Source organism: Delphinus delphis, chromosome 17, assembly GCF_949987515.2.
Source record: "Delphinus delphis chromosome 17, mDelDel1.2, whole genome shotgun sequence".
NCBI classification, from domain to species: Eukaryota; Metazoa; Chordata; class Mammalia; order Artiodactyla; family Delphinidae; genus Delphinus; species Delphinus delphis.
The window spans coordinates 23,165,114-23,178,616 of NC_082699.1; positions in this window are offsets into that span (position 1 = coordinate 23,165,114).

The following is a 13,503-nucleotide window of genomic DNA, read 5'->3' on the forward strand; positions in this document are numbered from 1 at the left end:
ACAAAAAATTAAATCGTCTCTCAAAGGATAAAATGCCTTCTACTGATGATATTCAAAAGGATACTCTGCCAACTTTGCAAGCACTTCTGAAAGGAAATTGCTTTGAGCGATAGCAACAGAGTTGAAATGAGTATTTTGTCTACCATGGTAACTTGAATTGAAGGATATAACACTCATTAAGATATGTATGCTCTGTTATATTTGCTAAAGAATCTGTCACTTTATTTTTTTTTTTACTTTTTAAAAATTTTATTGAAGTATAGTTGATGTAGAATGTTGTGTTAATTTCTGCTGTACAGCAAAGTGACTCAGTTATACATATATACATTCTTTTTCATATTCTTTTCCACTATGGTTTGTCACAGAATATTGAATATAGTTCCTTGTGCTATACAGTACGACCTTGTTGTTTACATCACTTTATTTCACATTCCCACCTCTTCTATCTAAATATGACGCATGTGCATTTGGAACTTGCCTCACACTTTTTTTTTTCTCCAAAAGCTCAAGCTCTTCAAAGAGCTCCATGACCTGACTCTTAAATCAAAGCTTCAGAGCCTTCTGTTTCCTTAATCTGCAGCTGGATTGCTTTGATACTGTGGTCAAAAGGATCAGCTTTCAATGGGGCTCAGTTCACCGGCAAGCTCCAGGGCAGCCCTCTCTCCCCTGCCCTCAGAAGGAACAAGTGAAGGTGGGGATCATGATGAAAACACTGAATGATAATGGAGGAGAGAACAAGTTCAGGGAAACTAGGCTTTTGTGTCGTGAGGGAAAATAACTTGAAGTTGGGGAACTTAAGCTGTTATATATATGCACTTAGATTGGTGGAAACTTAACATGTGTCAAGCACTTTCCAAGAAGCTTTCAATTACATTGTCTTGTAAAGTTATTCCACCAGGAAAGAGGAGGTTGGAAATAGGAATCATGGGCACTGTCATTATTGCATCCATGTCTGACTTTACCTAGCACCCTTGTCTGCAAACATCCCATTGGAAAAATTTCAAAAATGATACCAACAAAAATCTCATTTATTTTCCTAAAAGGCCGGGTCCTATTTCTCACTGGCTGAGCTCCTTGAGGGTAGCATCTGTACTTTCGTGACCTTTCCAGTTCAGCACAATGTTGGGCACTTAGTGGCATTCTATAAACGTTGAATGAATGACCGATACCCCTTCACCAGGATTTCAGTTCCTCTCATTCCAAAGTCCACTATCCTCCATTGTGATCCCCATGTCAGTCCCATTACACTTGATTTTCTCTCATTCTGTAATCTTCATGTGGAAGCCCAAATTTATAGTAAAATTTTGCCCCTGGCCAGAAGACCTGTTAGCTTTATCACAGATCTGAATTTGAATTTGTAAGGTGGGTTAGGGCTATGAAAAGTAAATGGGTGCTATATAAGCCTGGGTCTGAATCAGTTGGAAAGGGACTTAGACTTGGAATGATGCTCTGTCCTCCTTTTATTGACCATCTCTCAGGTAAAGAATGGTGTCATAGCCAAAGGAACCCAACCATTACAGTTGCCTTAATTTTGGAAGTCAAATGGCTTTACGGTAGTCCTTTAGACTTCAGATGGTTCATAAAATTAGGTTAATGCAAAAGAATTCTTCTGGTTAAGAAAAAGAAATCCTTGTGCATGATGACAATTCTTTTCATGGAAAAGAGACAAATGGACCAAAGCATACTTTAAAAGACCCACCTTTGTCTCTCACTGTCTTGGAGCTCCATGGCTGGTATGAGATTGAGAAAACTCACTCCACTGTCACCCCAAAACATGCCATACACAGAATGATTGTATGTGGACAGAGACCAAGAAAGATACCCCACCCCCCAACCCTACAGTGAAAGAAGTATGAAATCTTTATCCTTAGGAAAATACTTTCCCAGTGAGCCCTTGCTCTTCCAGCAGACCACCGTGTAGGCTGGTAGGGTGGAGGTACTCCCTTTGTGGACACCAAAGCCCTAAGAAACTTCTTAACTGTGCCTGAACTTGGCAATCATGCCTATTGAGAATAAGTTCTCTTGTTTTGAGGACTGAGGAATGCAATATGTACAATGTAGCTTTTTTGCCTCAGGAGCTAGTTTATTCCTCATTAATGCCAAGAGAAAGGGTTTATAAGGGCCCTTGACATGTAAATGTCTAATTGGGAACTTTTCAAAGCTGACATCATCTAAAATGCTCAATTTTTTTTAAAAGTGAAGAAAAAGAAACAAGAGTTTATCATTATATTGCTAAAGAAGTCCTCCAATAAAATGAGCTCCTTATTTGTATATTCCATTCAAGCTAGGCTAAGCTGCTGCTCTCATCCATTAAGTCAAACGTTCACGTTCTCATTTAGAACAGCTCGGGGGGCATGTGGTATTTATTCACACTCTCCTAATCTTAGCTTGGGTTTCCCTGAAGGAAGAGCTTGATACCAGGGCTTGTGTGCAGATAGGTCATTTGGGAGGTGATCCTAGGAAGGAGGAGAGAGAGATCAGGGAAAGTAAGGCAACAAAGGAGGGGAACACACGACAGTGGGAAACAGGGCTTGATTCTTCTCAGGGGCCACCCGAGAAACCCACTTAATGTCTTCCAGAATCGTCCTCTTGAAAGATAGGAAGCAGGTCCATCAGTTCCCATCTCTTTAGTCAAAGATCATCATCAAGAGTGTTAACTTCCTGATCTATGTGTACACTTGGGCCAAACCAACAGTCATCAGTATCTGCGGTGCCCCAGGGTAGAAAGCAAAAATATGTGATATAACACCTATTGCTGCATAATAGATAAGCCCCAAAGTTAGTGGTTTTAAACCACAAACAATTATTATTTCATAGTTTCTGTGAGTCAGGAATATAGGAGCAGCTGGGTAATTATAGCTCAGTGTCACTCAAGATGTTGACCCAGGCTTCTGTCATTGTAAGGCTTAATGAGGGCTGGGGGATCTGCTTCCAAGAAGGCTCACTCTCACAGCTGATGGCAGAATATCTCAGTTCTTCACTGGCTGTTGGCAGTAGGCTTTATTGACTCGTCACGTGGGTCTCTCCAGAGGGCTGCTTGAGTGCCCTTACAGCATGGCAGCTAGCTTCTCCCAGAATGAGAGTTCCAAGAGAGAGAATAAGGCAGAAGCTATGATGTCTTCTATGACCTAGCCAATAGTATCTATGTTATTGGCCACACAGACCAATTCTGATACAATGTGGGGAAGAACTATACAAGACTGAGATACCAGAAGGTGGAGATAATCAAGGGCCAACATATAGGCTGGCCACCACATGTGGTTATGTGCTTAAGGGGCACTGTCAGCACAAAATGTACCAAAACCTACATAGACTTGACACCCCAACACTGGCTGAAATAACACATGAGACCATGAGGATATAAGTCGTGGTGTCCCAGATACCTATTGGAGCCTTCCACCACTCAGACCCAATCATTTCCTTGGTTCCTCAAGTTCAACCCAGGAGAATGTTCAATTAAACAAAGATCTCAGAATATACTGACGGGCAAAGCTAATCTAGAGTTCTAAAATACAAAAGCAACAGATGATCTGAAAATAGCATGCATCTTGGATTGATTAAACCACTCAGAAAGTTTATTTCTTGGTTTTCTTTCACTCCCAAACTACAGCAGACAGGCTGCAGAAGCCAACACATGTCTGTCTGCCTCTAACAGGGGAGTAGAGCGGATCTGATGCTCTGGTTTTAGGGAACTGGACAAAATACAACCCTAAAGGGAAACAAATTTGTGTTAAACACAAAGGTTAATCGAATGATTCGTTGGAGAAGATTCATTTTGGTTGAAGTCCAGTTAATACTGCAAAAGACTCCTTCAGACTGTCGGGGATCATAGAGAAGATGATGAACACATGCCCCAAAGTCATAATTTATTGAAATACATGTGACACATTTTGCATGGGTGTAGAAAAAAGGATTTCCACCTACAGAGTAGGCTAAAAAACTGTAGGTTGCAAAGGCAACTAATTGCCCGTCCAACATCCATATTCCCTTTTTTCCTTAATTATAGAACCCAATTTTGATGCCCAAATTAAAAATACTTCCAGTCTTCTCTGGCAACTTGGAGAAGCCACGACACTAAAAAAAAATTTATATGATGTCTACTGACGAGCACCATCCAAAGTTTTGTTTTCCTGATGTACACGTCACTCCTGTCCCTGCCTGGAAAGTTGAGATAGTGACTGCAGTGGAGCATAAGCAGCTACCTTGTAGTCATGAGGAAAAGGCCAAGAATAACAGAGACCTTGAGCTAACAAACAACCAGTCACTGAGAACAAGAAACCTCTCTGTAGCTTTAGCCACTGTTGTTGCCTTTTCTCTTACATAGGGTTGAACTAATGAATACAGCTCACATGAATATTTTTAGATTACCCATAACCAAGTGGTAATTTTACTGCATTAACTGTTAAAATTTTGTGTTTTTTTTATCTTCAAAGAAGCAGTTTCAAGGTTGTCAGGTTTGTAAAGCCATCACTTTTGATTTTCTCCTGAAAAAATACTCACCCCATAATGATCCTGACACTTCTGCCCATTGATGTCTCTGTCTCTGCATCTGGCCGAGCTCTCACATGCCCTTGGGTCTTCATATATGTGCTTGCACGCAGTTTCCCCCATCCTTGCTGAGACTTTTCCTGACTCCTCCGATCTAAACCAAGTCACCCAGTTATGTTCCCATGCAAACAGAACTTTTTCTTTCTGGAACTTACCAAATTTCTGCTTATATATTTATTTTTGAGAGTATGGGTACAATATCTGTTTCCCCACTGAAGTTAAGCTCCAGGAGGCCAGGACTGTATTGGCTTTGTTCATCCTTGTGCCCCAGTCTCCACAGTAGTACCAGGTGGAATGTGATGGCCACACTGTCTTTCAAGGAAGCCCCTGTCAGAGATGATCCCCATACTGGATTCTGCTCATTGAGATGTTTAAGCTTTTCTACTTGTTTCTCATTGTTGAGTATTCCTCATTGAAAGCCTCTGGGGAGTAGGAATGCTCCCAGGAATGGGGACCTCCATCACGCAGTCCAGGCGGGCTTCCATGAAGTCCAGCCAACTGATCAAGTTTCTGTAGTGACAGGCCAGGTTCTAATCCCCCTTTGTCTCCCCTTGGGGAAATACTACTAATTGTCCAAAGTTAGAGACGAGAACCTCTTAATTCTTTCGTGTGTGTGTGTGTGTGTGTGTGTGTGTGTTTTAAAGAGCTGCATTTTAAAGAGGTAAATACAGACCAGAAAATATCTGTTTATACTCTGGTGGCAGAGCAGGCATCTGGAGAGCATTTAACTATGGTGATACTTTGCTCCTAAGTAACGATTCTGTTTGTTACAACAAGACACATAGTTATTTGGCTTTTCAGAAAGGCGCCATTCTCCTTCTGGGTTCTCTACAAAATGGAAGGCAAGATTTCAAGATAAGCTATTTTGAGGATATTAAAACATGTGCAAACCAAAGTGAAAAGACCATCAAAAGCTGGAAAGGAATCCAACAAGTCATAAGAAAATTTGAAAATATACTACCTGCTTGGAGAATATATTACTGTTTGCTGCTTCTTCTGTTTGTTTCTTTTAAGAACCTACTACCATGGAAATGCCCATAGGTGAGTCCTGCCTACCCGGAAGGCTAGTTAAGCCAGACAGTCTGAGGCTTGAATGACAGGGAGGCAGGAAGTGCGATAAGAGAGGCGAGGAGATAGAGGTTGGCTGGACACTGAATTTGCAGGCAGAGGCTACACACTGTGGGGCTGAGGGGACTTGTCCTCCAAGTCCACCCATGTTGCTGCAAATGGCAAAATTTCATTCTTTGTATGGCTGAGTAGTATTCCATTGTATATATATACTGCATCTTCTTTATCCATTCATCTGTTGAGGGACACTTAGCCTGCTTCCATATCTTGGCTATTGTACATGATGCTGCTATGAACATTGAGGTGCATGTATCTTTTTGAATTAATTTTTTTTTGTTTTTTTGGGTTTTTTTTCTTGGATATATACACCAGAGTGGAATTGCTGGGTCATATGGTAGTTCTATTTTTAGTTCTTTGAGAAACCTCCTTACTGTTTTTCACAGTAGCTGCACCAATTTACATTCTCACCAACAGCATTCGAGGGTTCCCTTTTCTCCACATCCTTGCCAACATTTGCTATTTGTGTTCTTTTTGATGATGGCCATTCTGACAGGTGTGAGGTGATATCTTACTGTGGTTTTGATTTGCATTTCCCTGATGATTAGCAATGTTGATCATCTTTTCATGTTTCTGTTGGCCACCTGCATTTCCTCTTTGGAAAAATGTCTATTCAGGTCTTCTGCCCATTTTTTAATTGGCTTGTGAGTATCCAATGTATATATAAGCAGCTCATATAACTCAATATCAAAACAAATTTTGGTAAAGCCTGATGGGCCAGAATATCCATCCGGAAGTTATGTACTTAAAGTCACTTTCAAGTCCACAAAAACAAGGTGCCCTCTCTTATCTATTCCCTGGGGGATCAGACTCATAGACCTGAACTTGAGGTCAGAAAAATGAGTAGCTTCCAGCATACAGCTTATATTAGTGCCAAAAAACACAATCACTTAAAAAATGTTTTTTTATTGTCGTTGCTGTTTTGTTTTATTTTAACTACAACTTGGAATGGACACAGAAAAAGAGCAGTTCAACTTATCTGTTCTGAAGTCCTAATACATAAATAAACAAACAAGTTCCCTAGAACTTGCCTGTGAGAGTATATGTAAGAAGACTGTCTGATGTCAGTAGTTTGAGTCTAGCCAGGCCTCTTTCATAGCTCCCACTGCTTGCATTTTCATTTTTAGGTAAATAATAGAAATATTTCACCTGTTACATCATAGCTTAATCTGTGGGACTTGGGCTAGAAGAAACACAGATGGAACAGATGGAAGTTATACTGTGTAGACCATGCAATTATTCACTCTGTTTGAGTGACGTTGTTTTGTGTATAGACACAGAGAAAAGTTTAACAAGCCATTGTTTACTATGAGAATGGGGGCAGAGGAGTGGTTCTCAAATCAAAGAGCAGAGATTATCTCTTTGTGAGGACAAACTTGATTAAGAGGCATCCTTGTCCACTTTTTGTGGTATCGAACAGGGAGCCAAATGCTTAGCTTCAATGGAACCATCTTTCCAGCATCCTTGAGGAAAAAGCTGCCTGTCAACTCTTGGGTAAACAGCATCTATGAGTGACGGAGGGAAAAGTACTCAGAGGCAGGAAAGCAGTGGACATTGAAGGTCTACCAGACCTGCATGCAATTCATGAACGCACCAGAATGCTCCAAGAGAGAATGGAATTCTGGGCCTTCTCCTTTTCTGTCTCCTCAAACTTCCCACAACCTTTAGACTCAAGAAATTCTTCCCTGGTTGCAATGAATATAGTGAATACTCTAATGTTTGTGCCAATGCAGAAGTGAAAGAGCCTAGTTAACATGAAATAATGAGACATCCTTGGGGTTTCCCTGGTGGCACAGTGGTTGAGAGTCCGCCTGCCAATGCAGGGGACGCGGGTTCATGCCCCGGTCCAGGAGGATCCCACATGCCGCGGAGCAACTAAGCCCGTGAGCCATGGCTGTTGAGCCTGCGCGTCCGGAGCCTGTGCTCCACAACGGGAGAGGCCACAACAGTGAGAGGCCCGCATACCACAAAAATTAAAAAAAATAAAAAAAATAAATAAATAATGAGACATCCTTTCAAGTCACACACACAGTCACCTTCTCTGTCCTTGCCCTGCAGGCCAGCAAAAGGCTAAACATGGAGACATGGGCCCAGCAACCAGCTTTTTGCTGGAAAATTACCAGGAGATATGAACCAGACTCATATGGACACCCAAAATATGTTCATATAGCATCATCTTTCAGAGCTTCTGTTCAAAGCCTCTAAAACAAAGTGGTAGCTCAGAAAGCACGGGGTGGCAGTGGAGGTGAAGAGTAGAGGTAGGGAAGAGCAAAATGGACGGGAATCCAGGAGATTATGTGTACCAGTCTTATTGCTAAAACTGTCTGCTTCCCACCTTGGGGGGCAGAGTTTGCAGAACATCTAAACTTTCTCTGTTGATAGAGGATTTTGTACAGTGATGGCCACTGAATCCACTAAATTACATTAAACAGATATAGATGAACATTTTCTCTGTGCCTGACACTGTGTTGGGCACAGAAGACATGACAATGAGTGAAACCTAATCCCTATCTTGGACATATTAACAGTTTATTAAGAAAGTGTAAATAACTCCCTAAGAGATAAATCTACAACGTACTAATAGGCTTCAAAGTCGAAATAATTAATCCAACCATTCTTCCATCCACTTCTTTACTCAGATACTTTAGGCCTGGGAAATTGTACCAGGACACTCAAAATTGATTTGAAACCTAGTCAATTATTTTCTTATTTGTCTTCTCTTTTTTTCTAAAATCTTTCATTTCAATGATAGACTGATAACAGTTTTTAACATCTAAAACAGAGCTGTGGTTCTGGAAAAAATGGATTGAAAGGTTTCAGATAGAAAATAGATATCACAAAATGTATACACATTTCTACAATTCTACAAAATTGCTCTCAATCTTCTTCCAGGCTACTGTAAAACAAGCATCTAAGTTAGAAACAGAAAAGCACACTGACACCAATAAAAGTGACAGCTGACAGCAGAGAAAGGAGGGGGCAAAAATGTTTAAAACAAATAGAAGAACTGATGGATTGTCATTGAGAGTCATTTAGTGTATAATCAGAATCTCCCAAAGCTAGATTAAGAGCAGCGTGGGGATTCCTAGAAGAAGCAGGTAAATTGACATAAGTAAAGAGTATCAGCTGATAGCAAGGGAGGTGATAGGTAACAAGATAAAAACTTCAATGAGTGCAATGATCCTGGACCACTCAGTAGGAACTGGCAACTCTACCCACCTTAGTAATCCCTGGGAAATCACATCATTATGAAATTGTTTTCCATAATGGTGGCCCTGAGTCATAAAGGGAAACTTTAAATCCTGTTCAGTATTCTCTATTTTAAAAAGCAGGAAATGTTTTTGGGGGCAGGAGACTGAGTAATCCATTTTAGAGTTTTGTAGGCAAGATTTTGTTGTGTAGACATTTACATTTTCCCTAGCAACTGACACCTCTCCGATTAAGCAAGAGTTTACCATATTTTTGATCCATAAAATTTTTAAAGAATTTTTTTCTAATAAATGTCAACCATGTGAACATACCATTAGAAATGGTTAGTCAGAAAAATAGTAGATTATGTTTTCCATATTTCTCTAAAATTATTTTTAAGTACTAAACTTGGCTTATACTGGGGAAAGCATTTTGTGTTGAATGTATATTGATGAAGAGATGATAGGGAGAAAATTAAGAGCAGTAGAAACAGCATAAAGAATATGTGGTGTCTTGGCACCTTTGCTAACGCTAGTATGAACTCACTGTGTTTCCAAGTTCAAGCTTGTACTGCTCATCACATGACAGGCTGATAAATTGAGAGGTGAGTTATTGGGCCAAGGAATAGTGACTTTACTTGGAAAGCCAGCAGATCAAGATGATGGTGGACTAGTGTCCCAAAGGACCATCTTGCCTGGGGCTTGGATGCTAGTTTCTTTTATAGAACAAAGAGGGGAGGGGAGGAGGTAAAGCAAAAAGAGGTGATAAGATTTTGCAACTATTTCCTCTTTCTGGCCAGACTCTGAAGAGGATGTGTTAATTTCTTCTTTCCCTGCAGCCATTCACAGGTGGGCCTGATCAGGATGTTTCCTCTGAGCTAAACAAAGTTTCTGAGCTTAACACTCAGGCATGGGAGGCAGGGCTCCCAGAGATGGGCCACTGTGTATACTTTAAGCCATAGGCAACATCCCTTTAGTGATTAACTTGTAGCAAAAGCAATTGAATACAAAGGTTAAAGTAAAAGAAATGGATCCAATATGGAGTCTTCCCTATTACAACTGCATAGAGATTTTGTGGTGGAAAGTGGAGGCAGGTCACCACCGATGAAGCCATGAGGTTTGGAGAACATTAGTTAATGACCATGCCTCCCTATATCTTTCTGCAACAGATGTGAAGATTACAGTGTTTTATCCCAATATGCAAATCCTGTCTAGGCTCCAGGGAAGAGGCGTACTTCTGTGGACAGTCCCTGTCTTTCATCGGGAGGAAGATGGCTTTGGAATGGGAAATAAACCTGACAAGCAGGCCCTGACACAGGGGAGAGAGGACACCTAAATTTCTTTGGGTCTGGCTTCCCTGGGCCTTGACTTGGAGCTCTCTAGATATGCTTGAAGTGCTGTGTGAAGGAACACTCTGATGAAAGCAGAAGCTGGTCTCTGTCTTGGGACAGGGCGTTAGGACCATAAGCCAAAACATACCCTCGGGTCCTATAAGGATGCGCAAGTCTTGTCTAATGAGCTCAAGTTCTTTGTTATAGGTGAGTTCAGAGTCTGTTTCCCTGAATAACCATGGAAACTTTGTAGAGTCTTCCCTAAACATTACAGACTCAAGTGGTCATCCAATCCACACTGTAAACAGCCATGACGGATTACTTCCTAGGCTTAGAGAATTATTTACAGATAGCCACTGCAAAGTTAATTCACCTCACATGAGTAAGACTTTAAGTTGTGGTTTACCAGAGGATCCCACTTTATAATCACTTTCCTTCTTGCTCTTGTGGAAGAATGTCTTTTCTAGTTCTTGCTCCACACCTGTCAAGGAACATTTAAGTTAGAAGATGTGGAGGCTGATTATAGTATCCACTTGGTAGATTTTCCAGGACTTTTTCTGGTCCATTAGTCGTTTCAAATTCTGTTAACACCTGCACCAGAGGATGAGTGGGAAGGCAGAGGTGTTAACAAAGATAGAAATGGCTAATGGCCCAGAATATTTTTTAAAAACAAAATTACAGGCATGGGATTACCTTAAATTGTAATCTATTTTGTGGTTCTATTTTGGAAATTTACTAGTGCATTGGTCATCACTAAATATATCTAAAAGATAGTTATGCAGCAACATAACTCAGACGTACCATTATTTCCCACCAACAGGCTTGCAGCATTTACCCACAATCCTTGTCTCAGCTGCCCGCCTGAGTGGAATTCCCACTGCTTTGGTATGGTTTTGGGAGTTAGGACATCATTTTTATCTACTGGCTTCTGTGGTATTTACTGCATCTAAAAATGAAGGATTCTGCATTTAAATGTTGCCTGGAAAAAAAACACAATATCTTGCTTTCTTTTATTCATTTGAAGTAATTATTGCTATCACAGTCTCATGTGCATTTTTCCCAAACCATAATGATTTGAGACTTATAGAGTATGGTAAAAAAAAAAAAAAAAAGTTGGATTGTTTTTTCAAGCAGGCAATTTTGTGAAGCAAATGGTAGTAATCTGAGCCATTTTTTGGTTTCTAAAGATTTCATCTGTCCACAGGATGATTTCAGGGTCCCATATAATTTCTTACCTGGAGGCTAAGATCCTATGTTCAAAATCCTGTTTTCCATTTCCCGCACATAGAACGCAGGTGTGAGAACATAAAATCACACACTTTCATTCATAGAGTTTCCTACATCCTTTGGCTTAGAGCATCTCTGAGTTCTTTGTAATTAGTTTAAAAGAAACATGGGGGGAAGTTACAGTCTTTTCAAATAAACTACAAGTTTCCCTTAGGAATTTATACTAAAATGTGTATTTATTTTTAAAACCAAATGATATGAATATAAGAAATGCAATACTGGGTCAGCCCAATGGTCTAACCAGCCTGTGGTTTCAAAGTCTCTTAGTATTCCATTAATGTTGGCCTCAGAAGTTTTGGGATTCATTTCAACTCCCTGGTTTCCTTTATTACTCAAATCTGGGTTTACCATTCATAGATTCGTCTAAATGTTTCCTGAACTTACTTGTATCTTTTAGCTTATATCAATTATAGAAACGAGTTCCCCAATAGCAAGGGTTCTACACCCTATCCATCATGAGACTATAGCAAGGGTTCTACTACAGGGGAGTGGAGAATTGGGGTAAGTAATCCAATCTGTCATGGTTGTCCTCTTGGTTACAACTATTTACATCCTACTCACATGAAAAACTTATTCACTCGTATCCGATGACTGCCCCCTCCCCTAAGCCTTATCCAATTATGGTATCTGCAAAAAATCCAGGATCTTGTGATCTCTATGAAGTCCAGACCCTGCTACTCTTGACCCAGAGACCTATAAACTAAATAGAAAATTATCTGCCTTCCACATACCTAAGGCAAGCAGCTTCTAAAATGACTCCAATGGTCCCCACCTCTTGGCATTCATAGCCTTGAGTTATCCTCTTCCCTTGAGTAACTTGCTTCTAACCAATAGAATATGGCAACTTTAAGGGGATGTCACTTTTGTGATTAGGTCACATAAGATAGTGACTTCCATCTTGCCAGCAGATGGATCTCTTTTTATCTTGATGACTTTGTTGAAGCAAGGTGCCATGTGGAGGAAGCTCTGAGGGTGACCTCCACTCAAAAGCCACCAAGGAGTTAAGGCCTTCCATATAGGAGCCCTCAGAAAACTGAATCCTGCCAACCATGTAAGTGAGCGTGGGGGAGGACCCTTCCCCAGTCAAACCTTCAGATGAGACCCCATCCCTGGCTGACAACTTGAATGAAGGCCTGTGACAGACTCAGAATCAGAGGACCCACTTAAATTGTGCCTGGGGTCCTGAACCCACAGAAACTGTGACATAATAAATGTGTGTTGTTTTAAACTGCTAAATTTGGGGGTAATTTTTTACTTAGCAATATATAATTACTATAACACCTAATGTGTAATGGTGGAACATGATGACTGCAATAAATACTCCAATTTGAAAAGGTAAAGAATAGAGGGCACACAGCAATCACTGGACCACAGCAATTTTAAAATCCTAGTAGGTAAATATTATGGGAATCCCATCTTAAGGTAAGGGGTGTTCGTCGATTAGACCCCTATTCTGCCTCACAGGGTTGGCTCTCGGGTCCATCTTTCTCCACTGTTCCTGGCTTCTCAAGAGGTTCTTTCTGTTCTGTCATACTCCTTGCCATCTTGTGAAGAGAACATAAGAAGAACATAAGAACATATCAGCTAAGCCATTTTTAAAGACCCCTTCCTGGCTGTAGGAGTTGGGGTTCATGAAATCTTTTTATATCTTGAACAGTTTCAGACTCTTTTAGTCTAGACTGGAAGCACTTCTGTCAAAAGGTATCTCCCCAAAACTTTTTGAGCTTTCTACTTATTTGATTCCAATAAACTTCATATGCAAAAGGCACACCCACAATTTTTTTTTTTTTTTTTGAGGTAAGACTTTATCTCTCTAAACTTAATTACTTCACTTTGGGCACATTCAGGCTTCTGTGACACTTTGCCCTTATGATTTCTGTGAGTTCTTCTGTCCATCTGAAAGAATCTGCTAGACATATTTTAGTCCTTTCGAAAGTCCTTTCAAGATGTTTTAGCTACATTCTAGATTTGGTCTTTACCCTAAGGTCATGTCAACACTGTGGATTTCACTTTTGCTTGAGCAA